General features: G+C 40.4%; 1 protein-coding gene across 2 annotated transcripts in view; it reads left to right on the forward strand.

Annotated features, from left to right (window-relative positions):
• Positions 1-1,168: 1,168 nt before the first annotated feature.
• The window catches only part of LHFPL2 (LHFPL tetraspan subfamily member 2), a 218,154-nt gene continuing 206,166 nt past the window's right edge, over positions 1,169-13,156 (forward strand). The window contains exon 1 of one of the 2 annotated variants that reach the window (XM_023495799.2): positions 1,169-1,364. The gene's annotated coding sequence lies outside the window, so the exon portion shown is untranslated. Of the gene's footprint in view, positions 1,365-1,420; positions 1,673-13,156 lie in introns of those variants that run through there. The other variant, XM_023495800.2, reaches the window with a different exon arrangement.

Here is a 13,156-nt window from a genome sequence, read left to right on the forward strand (position 1 = left end):
ATTATCAAGTTTTGATGGCTTGGCTACAGGTAAGGTTTGTGGCTGTTGCTTTTCCTATAGATTATTTTGTTTTTAATAATTTAGTAATTTTAGTATTTAGTAATTCCATAGTTAATATGAATTCATGGTGGAAATAAGTTTCATGAAAAGAGATCTTGAGACAAGAAATCATTTGTTTTATATCGGCCCATCTCAGCTTAGTGCCCTTTCTCTACAGGAAAAAATCCAGCACAGCAATAAGTACATTGTGTAGACAGGACCGAGGCCTGACCAAATTGTGACAGTCTGTTATCCTTTTTTCCCCCTTCTCTATTTCCCTTCTTCCTTCCTTCTCTAAATCGGTCTCAGAGTTCACAGCTGGAGAGGGCAAGGCTTTTTGCCACACACCCCCATCCCATTTCCTCTCTACTGTCGGTGGACTCTGCTACATCCCTCTGGCTCCGGGATGGCAGCTGGCACATCTTCTTGTCCAGCTCTGGGCTTCCCCCCCCCCCTTGCCAGCACCGTTCGGGCATAGGGGAGGTGCCCCAGGACTCCGCCCTCGTCCCTCCCTAGCCGGCGCCAGGGGCCGGAACTCGGCTTGGCTATTCTGCAGCTTGGAGTTCGCTCTTGCTCTCGTGAGAGAGTGGGTCTGAAACTACTTCTGCGTTCCCGGGGGATTCCCCCAGTCGGGTCCGGCCCAGGCGTATTCGTCCCCGGGACTCCTGCAGTTAGTGGGCCAGCTTTTAAACCCCTAGGTAGCCCGACCTCCAGTTCTTGAGCCCAGGGGCACCTGGGAGTGATGACTACTCCACACACCAACCAGATCCGTTGCTCCCTCTTACCACCCCGCTGCCTGACCCACAGATGCCCTCCCAGCGAGCGCTCCCAGGCTTTCCAGTCCCGCGTTAATCTGCACTCCATTGGGTTCCTTTGCCCCTCCTCTTCGGGATCCCCTTTCTGCAACACACTCCCCCTCTCTGCAAGACACACCTCTCTCCCCTGCCCCCATCCTCCCCTAGGACATCCCCTCGGTCCCTTCCCGCCAGCCAGGACCTCTCTTTTCTCCACTCTATCCCTTCCCCCGGCCCAGATCTTTGACTCTCCGCCCCCCTTTCCCCTGTACATCTCCCTCCGAGCCCCCGTTGGGCCCTCCTTTCTGTTCCTCCCAACTGCCCCGCCCCCAGAGGAGAACCCCCTTCAGCTCTCTCCGCCCCTCCCACCGGGACACCACGCCCCCCCCGGGTTTCTAGGGGACTGTCTGCAGGGCTGGAGACAAGGAGCTGGGAGGCAAGACCCTGGTGAATGGAGAGTCAAACTCTGGCCAATCCTGGACCTTGAGGCTCGGTTGCTCTCTGTCTCTCTGGGCCTCCGTGGTGGTGGAGGTTAGAGCTCTTTTAACATTAACCCCCGGTTCCTCTCCTCCCCCAAACTCTGTCGACCCCCCTTTCCCCTCCCCAATCCTGTTGCCTCCTCCTCCTCCTTTCCCTCGTCCCTCCTCCACTTTACAATCCCGAGACTAGCGGCCAACCGGGCCAAGAGCGAGGTGGGAAAGAGGCGTAACGGGAAGAAAAGGCTTGTTGGCGAAGTCCCGGGCCACTTCCCGGCCCAGGGTCCGAGCCCTGTGGGCTCAGTTGGCGGCCAACTTCCCAGCAAGGAGAGCGGCCGCTCTCATTCTGCTCTGGGCGGGCGGGTAAGTGGAGAAAAGGAATTGGGGGGTCAACTCCATTCATTCACTGGCCAGTCCGGGAGAGGAGGGGCATGGGTAGAGAGCCTTAGGCTTCTTTGGCAGGGCAGGGGGCACCTCTCTGTTCCTTCCCCTCCCGCCCCCCCGGAAGCGATTTATTTCTCTGATTTAATTTGGTGGGCTTGGCAAGAGAAGCCTGTCTGGAGGAGAGGCGGCGGTGCCGGGAGAACAGCCTGTGGCGGGCCCAAATCTAGCAAAAAGTGGAGATGCAGGACAGCGGCTGCTGAGTCCTTTATTGCGGGCGGGCTTTCTGCGGAGTTTCACTCTCTCAAAGCCGCTTCCCTCCTACTCGGGAACCTGGGTTGGAGAAAAGTGGAGGAAGGGTAGGGGGGGAATCCCTCTGCTGAAACCTCAGTGAGCTCCCTTTGGCCTGGAGTAGGGGCCGGAGGGTTAGTGAGAATGGGAAGGAAGCAGCTTCTTCTGTCCTTGGCTCCGGCTGCTACTGCCTGCAAAAGAATTAAAAAAAAAAAAAAAAAGGTTCCTGGAACCGCTTTCCCCGGGGATGCTGGAGGGAGGCAGATCAGTCCGGCCCGCCCGCCGCTCCTCTTGGGCTCTGGAGGTTGCGGTTGGGTGCGTGCTTCTGGTGGGCTGGTGCTCCTTGCGCTCCTCTCCGATGGCCGCGTTGGTCCTTCCTGGGCGCTCCGAACGCCCAGCTGAGGTTGGGTGCCAGCGCCTTTTCCTACAGTATTGTGTGGGGGTTTCAGTCGCGCCTGCTACAAACGCCCCGGCTGCATTTTTGTGGGAAGCGGTGGGATGGGGGTGGGTATGGAGGAGTTGCGGGATGGAAAAAGATGGGCGTGGAGGTGGGGCAGACCACATCTGGGCTGATTGTCTCTGTGGGTTCAGCCTGGGTAAAGGACTGAAAGGCGAATGTGTGTGTGTGTGTTTCTGGATTTATTTAAGCACATGCTTGCTTGCTTGCTTTTTTTCCATTTAGCGGTCCAGGGTTCTTTGAACTTGGAAATACTAAAAGATTCTCACAATTTCCCCCCAACCCAGACGTGTAGGGTTATTTCAGGAGGATCGAGATTTTTAACAACTGGAGATGATAACTTTCCAAGGGGAAGGGGGGGCGGGAGAAAGTGCGGACATGGGTTAAAGTAAAGACTTTTCCTCCACTCCCACTACCCCCATCCCAGAACCATTTCCTGTATTTCTCGTTTTCTCCACTGTGATTGTGTCTACAATTTACCATTAGTGCCTTGCTAGAAAATGTGTAACTTTCAAAACAACACCAACCAGAGAAAAGGCAACAGCTATAGGAGAGGGGGAGAGTAAACCTCCAGAGCCCCAGATTGAGGCTCGAATTTATCAGGAACCTATTGCTTTCTGACTTGTGCACTAATCAGGGATTTCCATCCATTCCATGGCTAGTTTTCAAAAGGGAATGGATACTAGCTATTTCCTCTCACAGTGTTATTTTACTGGTGTATCTGTTCATTACCTCCCATTTACCTCTGCCCTCCCCAGTGGAGAGGAAGGGAGGACTAAAAATATATCTAGTGAGAAATGCAAATAGTTAAGGGGAAGAGAAATGAAATGTGAGATTATCTCATTTATTTGAACTGTCATTAAGGAAAATCATAGCGCTTGTGATATTCTTGAAATTGTTTACCTGGCAGAAATTTGATTCTAAAGTGGATAAAATTTGATGGAATTGAATTACTACTAAATAAAACCGTGATAATACTTTATGCTAAAGTGATAATTTAGATATTGAACAAAAGGGATTTTTGTTGCAAAAATATAATGAATGTTTTATGTGGGGAGGGGAAATAAACATTAAGACTAACTAATTAAGGACTTGTGGGCAGGATAGAGTCTGGAAGCTGTAAAAATCCACTTTTTCCCAGAGCAGAACCAAATAGCAGTAGTAATGAGTTTTCTAAAAAGGGTCTACTTGGAAGATGATGGGAATTATGAGACACAACTGATCTCAAACTACTGGATAGTAGATGCAATCCTTTGTGGATAAGTGCAAAGTAATGCATGCTGAAAACAGTAATTTACACTGCTCATCTATGCTGATGGGTTCTGAATTAGTGATAGTCTCCTGAGGAAAAGTTTGGAGTGATGAATTAAGAGTTTTACTGCATAGTATTCTGCCAAAATGAATAAATTATGAGTTTATTGTTAAAGTAATATGGAAAAGTGTATCCATTAGTAGTGTTTTCTTTACCTTATAACTTCTAAACTTTTGTTTGTGCATTAGCACAAACCTCTGTACTTAGAAGAAACTCCTTCCTCACTTCTGCTTCAGGTCTCAGGCTACCTACTGCTCCTTCATGAGATTTTTTTCTCCCCTACCCCTGCTGAAAGTGATCTTTTCCCAATCAGATTTGCTGTTTGCATTGATGTCTTTTTTTCTTATATTGCATTATTTATTTGTGTATGTGTCTTGTATTCCACCCCCATTATATTTCAAACTCTGAGGAAAAAAGACTAACTCATTTTTTTCATCTTTCAATTCCATCTCTGATCCTATTTTTGTATAACTTTGAATAAGTCAGCCCTCAATATCTCATCTGCAAAAACAAGTCTATAAAGAAAAGAGATGGCAGCTGAGATACCTTGGAGTTTTTTTTAAGTAATAGCTTTTAATTTTCAAAATATATGCAAAGATAGTTTTCAACATTCATCCTTGCAAAACCTTGTGCTCCAAATTTTTCTCACTCCCTTCCCCCACCCACTCTCTTAGACAGCAACTAATCCAATATATGTTAAACATGTACAATTCTTCTATAAATAGCATAATTCCACAATTATCATGCTACACAACAAAAGTCAGATCAAAAAAGGAAAAAAAAAAAGAGAAAAAAAACAAAATTCAAGCAAACCACAACAAAAATAGTGAAATGCTATGTTGTGATTCCCCACTCAGTTCCAGTCCTCTCTCTGGTTACAGATGGCTCTCTCCATCACAAGTCTATTGGAATTGGCCTGAATCACCTCCTTGTTGAAAAGAGCTAAGTCCATCACAGTTGATCTTCATATAATCTTATTGTTTTGTATGATGTTCTCTTGGTTCTACTCACTTCACTCAATATTAGTCCGTGTCTCTCCAGGCCTTTCGTTTTTATAGCATTTTATTTACAAAACATATGTATGAGTAATTTTTCAGCATTGACCCTTGCAAAAACTTCTGTTCCAACTTTTCCTCTCCCCCCCCCCCAGATGGCAGGTTGACCAATACATGTTAAATATGTTAAAAGTATATGTTAAATACAGTATATGTAGACAGATCCATGCAGTTATTTTGCTGCACAAGAAAAATCGGACTTAGAAATAAGGTTAAAAATAACCTGAGAAGGAAATCAAAAATGCAAGCAGACAAAAACAGAGGGAGTGAAAATGCTATGTTGTGGTTCATACTCACTTCCCATAGTTTTTTCTCTGAGTGTAGCTGGTTCTCTTCATTATTGAACAAATAGAACTGATTTTTGTTCATCTCATTGCTGAGGATGGCCACGTCCATCAGAATTGATCATCATATAGTAAGTATTGTTGTTGAAGTGTATAATGGTCTCCTGGTCCTGCTCATTTCACTTAGCATCAGTTCATGTAAGTCTCTCCAGGCCTTTCTGAAATCCTCCTGCTGGTCATTTTTTATAGAACAATAATATTCTATAATATTCATATATCATAACTTATTCAGCCATTCTCTGATGGGCAGCCACTCAGTTTCCAGTTTCATGCCATTAAAAAAGGGTTGCTACAAACATTTTTGCAGTGTGGATCCTTTTCCTTTTTCTATGATCTCTTTGGGATACAAGCCCAGTAGAGACACTTCTGGATCAAAAAAATATGCAGAGTTTGATAGCCCTTTGGGCATAATTCCAAATTGCTCTCCAGAATGGCTGCATTCCTTCACAGTCCACCAACAATGTATCAGTGTCTCAGTTTTCCCTAGTTCCCTCCAACATTATCATTATCTTTTCCTGTCATCTTAGCCAATCTTGAGAAATGTGTAGTGGTACTTCAGAGTTATTTACATTTCTCTGATCAGTAGTGATTTAGAATATTCTTTCATTTGACTAGAAATGGTTTTATTTCTTCATTAAGAAGAATCGGTTCATATCTTTTGATCATTTATCAATTGGAAGAATGGCTTATATTCTTTATAAATCTGAATCTATTCTCTATATATTTTAGAAATGAAGCCTTTATCAGAATCCCCTCCCAGTTTTAGAGCTACAATCCTATGACTTTGAGTACCAAGCACATTTTAGGGACTTAATAAATCTTTGTGGCATTATTTACCAAATTTATTCTCCAAACCTGTGATTTTGTCAGTGTGCAGACAGCTTGTAATGAGGAAGCTCCACTGCCTAATGTACCTAATGTACCTCTCCCCCATTTAGAAAGTTGCCTGGATAAATAGTTTGAGAGCATTTAGAGGTTAAATTGCTTTCCCAGGGTCATGCAGCTGCTATGTATCAGAGTTGAGACTTGAACCAAGGTTGTCCTAATCCATGTTAACCTCACTGTCCACTATGACAGGCATCCCACCCATCCCTTCTTTCTCACAGCTCAGGCTCTATTGTGGTTGTCTGCTACCTGTCAGTCTCTTGTGCAGATTCATCATCCTTCCCCTTCCCTGTGTGGTCAGGTTTACCCCTGGGCTATGTTCTGGGCCCTTTCCTCTCTTTTCTCTTGGTGATTAGAGACAAGTAAGTGGCACTGTGGATACAGAGCACTGGTCCTGGAGTCAGAAACACCTGAATTCAAAGCCAGCCTTCAGATACTAACCATGACTCTGAGCTATCAACTGACCAGACCTCTGTCTGCCTGAGTTTCCTCTCTTGTAAATTGTTGTGAGGATGAAATGGGGTATTTGTGGAGTGCTTAGTAGAGTACCTGGCACACTATAGGTATTTTAAAATCTCCATTTCCTTCTTTCCTCCTGATATAGATGACTTCCAGATCTACATATTCAGCCTTCATTTCTCTCTTGAGCTCCAGTTCTTGCTTGACAGTTTCTCCAGAACATTCCACGGGTAGATACAATTCCTCATGTCCAAATCAGAAGTCTTTCTCTTTCCCTTCCCCCTAATTTCCCTATTTCTGTCTAAGGCACATTCTTCTTGTCACCAAGGTCCCTTGACCTTTCACTTTTCCCATTCCCTCTCCCTCTGATCCAGTCAGTTATGTCTTAAAGGTTCCACTTCCTTGACATCCCTCATATCCACTACCACAACCACATTCAGTCTCACCTGTCACCTGGACAGCATTGTAAAATACATAGGTTCCCTTTATCCAAGAGTCTCTTCCCTCTCTAATCTATTCTCTCGAAAATGGCTAAACTCCTATTCTTAAATGGATAAATGTGACCATGTCAGTCTCCAGTCCAAGAAACCTCAGTTCCTTGTCCTCAGGAGAAAATAAAAACTTTTTGTTTGGCTTTTAAAGTCTTGTACATTCTGACTCTAGATTTTCTTTTCTTTTACTTGGACTAATTACATATTATTCTCCTTCACAGTCTTTTTGTCCTAGCTTGACTAGCCTCCTTAAATGTTCTTTACAAGTATATTCTTTCACACCTATGCTGAAATATTCTCCCACATAATTTCCACTTCTTGGAATCCTGGCTCTCATCAAGGCTTACCGCAAGTAATACTCTCTTTAAGGTGCCTTTCCCTCAGTCTCCCTCAATTATTAGCCCTAACCCCAACACTGTATATTTATTTTCTATATTTTCCTGCATGTGCTCTTTTGTGGGACACTAGGTGGTGCCATAATGCACAGAGCACTGGACCTGGAGAAGGGAAGATTCTTTTTCCTGAGTTCAAATCTGGCCCCAGATACTTACTGGCCGTGTGACCCTGAGCAAATCACTTAACCCAATAAGCTTCAGTTTCCTTATCTATCAAATGAGCAGAAAGAAATAGTAAATCCGTCTTTGCTAAGAAAACCTTAAAAAAGGGATCACAAAGAGTTGAACATGAGTGAAAAACAGCTGAACAACAAACCCTTTTGTAAATATCTTATATACCTCCAGAAGGATGGAAAGTCCTTGAGGATAAGGTCTCTTGTGTCTGTATCCCAGCACTTAGCTCAGTTCTAGGCATTAAATAAAAGCTTGTTTACTTCATTGAGATGAACCTGACTGCTCAAAGGTCATTTCAGTGAAACAGATGAAGGGCCTTTCAAGTTGGAAAATGTTCAAGGGCAGCAGTGGACTGTGTGCCCATTGTCTGAGGATGACCTTGGCCAAGAGTAGTGAGGCTTATCACTAAGTCACCTACCAGGTGGTGAATTTTGGGATCATGGAGACTGGCAACAAAGGCATGTAAGACTTTCATCCTGCAGCCTGCATTGTTCAGTAGAGTGATTAGATATTCCAGTGTAATCTTGTTGAAGTGAAAAAGATCTAGGATAATAAGGTAATACACTGGATAAAAGTGCCAGGCCTGTAGTCAGGAAGACTCATCTTCCTGAATTCAAATGAAGCCTTAGATACTTAGTAATAGTGTGATCCCCTTCACTCCATTTGCCTCAGTTTCCTCATCTGTAAAATGAGCTGGAGAAGGAAATGGCAAACCATTGTAGTATCTTTGCCAAGAAAACCTTAAATGGAGTTATAAAGAGTTAGACATAACTGAAGTAAACTAGGAAGAATTTTTTTATATCCAAGGGTTCTGATAAAGGCCACATTTCTAAAATACATAGAGAATTGACTCAAATTTATAAGAATACAAGCTATTCTCCAGTTGATAAATGGTCAAAGGATATGAACAGACAATTTTCAGATGAAGAAATTAAAAACCATTTCTAGTCATGAAAAAAGCTCTAAATTACTATTGATAAGAGATATGCAAATTAAGACAACTCTAAGGTACCACTACACACCTCTCAGATTGGTTAAAATGACAGGAAAAGGTACATAGCAACATGTGTATGTGATGACCAATTCTGATGGTCATGGTTCTTTTCAATAATGAGCTGATTCAGGCCAGTTCCAAAAGAACTTGTGATGAAGAGAGTCATCTGCACCCAGAGAGAGGACTGTGGGGACTGAGTATGGATCACAACATAGCATTTTCACTTTTTTGTTGTTGTTCGCTTGCTTTTTTGTTTTCTTTCTCATTTTTTTCCTTTTTGATTTGATTTTTCTTATGCAGCATGAAAAATGTGGAAATATGTATCGAAGAATTGCACATATTTAACATATATTGGATTATTTGCCATCTAGGGAGAGAGAAAAAATTTGGAACATTAAGATTTTGCAAGGGTGAATGTTGAAAATTGTATATGCATATGTTTTGAAAATAAAAAGCTTTAATAAAAAAACATGCTGCTGAAATGACTCAATAACAAAAACCTTTAAATCATATTCTCTATGTCACAATTATTGTAGGAATCAAGAGAGATAATGCCTTTCAAGAAAATATTCTATAAACATGAACTTTTGTTCAATATATTTTTGCATGCTAGTTCTTTGAAAATTAGTAATCAATATATAATAGATAAATATCTACATATATGTATATGTATTTAGCATTTCTCAGTTTATTAAAATATTAAATTAACCAGAAATCTCTATTCCATTCTAGAAAGACCCAAGGGCGGCTGCACAGAACAGCTATTCAGTAAATATTTTTAGCCTGGTTAATTGGTCAGCTAACAAGCATTTATTAAGCATTGCTAGTTCCTTGGACCCTGAGAACCCCTCCTCCAACTCTGAGTTCTGATAGGTGAGCCTTCTTATATTTGCCCTAAAGCAGGCTGCCACTTCACCTGCCCTTTCCACCCTATACTTTTTCCATTTTGTCTTCTGCTGTTAAAATATAAGTTCTCTGAGAATAATGACTTTGATTTATTTAAATCAGCAGTTAATACAATGTTTGGCATATGGTAAGTGATTAATAATGTTTATCTATGTATATATATATATATATGTATACGTATATATACATATATATGCATCCATTTATATTTATGCCTAACTAAAATGGGGGGAAAGTGTCAGCAACACGCAGTCATTGAAAGCTTGAAGGTATAAAGCCAAAGCACCATTCATGCATTCCACAAACATTTACTTAAATTCTTAACCACTGTCTGAGGTTTGGAAATACAAAGTGAGTATGTGTGTGAGGGGATGGCAGTGTTTTTACTAGAGGGAAAACAATATCTGCATCAAAAATTAAATACCAAAGATTTATAAAATAATACAGGGTAACTTTGGAGTCGGGTTAGTGCTGGGGTCAGGAAGACAAAGGTCTTGGCAACTCCATCATCATGAGTTTCCTGGAGGAGATAGCACTTAAGGTGAATTGGGGCTAATACTAAGCAGAAGTAAGGGTTTGTGCATTTCAGGCAAGAGAGATACTTAGCTCCCTCTCTATACTTATAAGATGAAGGGATTAAACTTTGAAGACTCCTCCAGCCCTGTAGATCTATGACCCAAAAGACAATGTTGAGTATGGGGAATGGCAAGTAAGCCAATCAGCTACTAAAGAGAAATATAGAATAATAGATAATAATTAATTCAGGAAGCTCAGTTATAACCCAATGGCATCAGTCCATAAAAGAGATGAGATTGGTCTGACTGGTGCTTGAATCCCTTTCCTGTTATCTTAGAAAATGTGGCTGATAAAGTGAAAGAAAAAGTGGGTGACTAGACCCATTAGCTTTTAAGCCACACAAACCAAGTGTTGTTTTATCATTTCATGTCTGATTTCTCATGGTGCCATTTGGAGTTTGCTTGGCTGAGATACTGGAGAGATTTACCATTTCCTTCTCTAGCTCATTTTACAGATGGGGAAACTGAGGCAAATAAGATGAAGTGACTTAGGCAGTGTCACACAGCTAGTAACTGAGGTCACATTTGAACTCAGGTCTTTCTGGTTTCAGGCTAGTATTCTCTAGCTACTGTATGACCCAAGTAGGTCTGGGCTTATTGCTTATGATTTTCTATAATCTTCATACTCAATATTGTTCTTTGGCTCATGGGAGACACCATCTAAATGTCCTCCATATCAGAGGTCTTTAGGATTGTGTCTGACAAGAGTGAATGAGGGATATAGCAGGAAAGTGAATCCTAAGCAGGTATCTAGAAGTCAGTGTTAGGATAGAATTAAGAATGGGCCTATGAATATGACTTAGTTCAGAGAGAGATGGAAAGTGAGTGAGGATGAGGTACATAACAGGTTTAGAACTGGGAGCAGAACCAGGGTTGAAAGTGGATACTTGAAGATATTTTTAAAATTTTTACTCCTTCATTTAGTCGACATGTGGCTCTGCAAACCCAGTTAGGAGCTCAAAAATCTCTTTAATAGTTATTCAGTTGTCACTAGATTTAGTTGTTATTAAATAGATTGTTTTGGAATATTGCTTAGCTCTCACTTTTTAAATTTGCTTTATCCTCTTATCTTGAGCAGATGGTAAATTTCTCCAAAGTAGGAACCACATTTTGTATTCTTTTTGTCTTTTACTCTCCATTAAATGGACACTTAATAAATGTGAGTAAATATAATGATAATAATAAATACCAAATATTTACATGTTACTTTAAGGTTTGCAAAGTAGTTTACAAAAACCTTTACTTTCACAACAACCCTGAGAAATAGGTGTTATTATTATCATCATGTCCATTTGCAGATGAACAAATTAGGCTGAAGGAAGCTGAATTCACTTATTACCAGGGTCATGAAATTACTAAGTGTCTGAGGCTGAATTTTACTGAACTATGTAGCTGCCTGTGCACAATGCAAAGATGCATTTGAGACACAAACCAAATACAACAATAACAATATTATACCTATTGCCCAATTATTATAGTAATTCTTCATTTAGGATCTTTACCTACGCTGAGAATAGATTTTTTATATCATATTCCTCAATATACTCTTTAAAAAAATTTTTAGTAAATTTTTAATAGAGATAGTTTTCAGCAAAACTTTTCTATCCTTTGATTTCACTGAAAGATGTGAAAGATATAGTCTTCATAGGTTAAAAAAACTATTTATAATAGTTATGCTCTGTGTTTTTTTGCTTTTAAAAAATAGCTTTTTATTTTCAAAATACATGCAAAGATGGTTTTCAGCATTCACCATTGCAAAACTTTGTGTTGCAAATTTTTCTCCTTCTCTCCCCATCTTCTCCCTCCCCTAGACAGCAAGTAATTCAATATAGAATAAACATGTGCAGTTCTTCTAAACATTTTTCCACATTTATCATGCTGCACAAGAAAAATCATATCAAAGGGAAAAATGAGAAAGAAAAAAAAAAAAGCAAGCAAACAACAATAAAAAAAAAAAAAGGTGAAAATACTATGTTGTGATCCACATTCAGTCCCCATAGTACTCTTGCTGGCTGCAGATGGCTCTCTCCATCACAAGTCTATTAGACCTATATATTCTTTTATTTCACCATGCCTTATTCCCCCTTCTGTACAGAGAGGATAATTCAGTGTATATATATTGCATTTAGGTATGGAATCAGCCAAGATTGTATCTGGGTTCTGCCTTTTTTTATAGTGACTGAGAATGTGAACATGAGCTAGGTATTGATTTCTCTGAGATTCAGATTCATCTAGCAGTGTTTATTGCTACTGTTATGAGCATATCCAAATAATTCTATTGTTCAAGAAAATTGACACTAAATAATAAAGTTTCTACAAACATTTAAACTCCACAAATTTTATCTCACAGAGTCCTCCTAACCACACTGTGAGGTAGGTCTTTTTTATTCCTATCTTATAGATGAATATAAGGGAAATGAGGCAAAGAAAGAGGTTTAGGAGATATCTAGATATATCCCAAATGGCTGGAGAATTTATGAAGAAGTTTAGATTGACTGATATACCTTCAGTTATAAACTACAAAATACTCTATTTATCTTGGAAATTCTACATAATTTCCTTATAGAGTAACAGATAATTCAATATCATTGCCCTGATTTGGCAAATTCTATTTCATAGTATATAATGTATCCCAAAAATCTTAGTTTAATTTTAAGCTATTAAAAAAATCAGGCAAAACAGGCCTCCAAACAGCCAAAAATATATATCACAAGATTTCTACCACTAATGAAATTTTGTGCACTTTGTTTTTTTTTTTTTTTAATACCCTTTTGTTTACAGGTTATATGTATGGGTAACTTTACAGCATTGACAACTGCCAAACCTCTTGTTCCAATTTTTCCCCTCTTTCCCCCCATCACCTCCCCCAGATAGCAGGTTGACCAGTAGATGTTAAATATATTAAAATATAAATTAGATACACAATAAGTATACATGACCAAACCGTTATTTTGCTGTACAAAAAGAATCAGACTCTGAAATATTGTACAATTAGCTTTTGAAGGAAATCAAAAATGCAGGTGGGCATAAATATAGGGATTGGGAATTCAATGTAATGGTTTTTAGTCATCACCCAGAGTTCTTTCTCTGGGCGTAGCTGGTTCAGTTCATTACTGCTCCATTGGAAA

The sequence above is a fragment of the Sarcophilus harrisii genome, chromosome 1, assembly GCF_902635505.1.
Source record: "Sarcophilus harrisii chromosome 1, mSarHar1.11, whole genome shotgun sequence".
Taxonomy (NCBI): domain Eukaryota; kingdom Metazoa; phylum Chordata; class Mammalia; order Dasyuromorphia; family Dasyuridae; genus Sarcophilus; species Sarcophilus harrisii.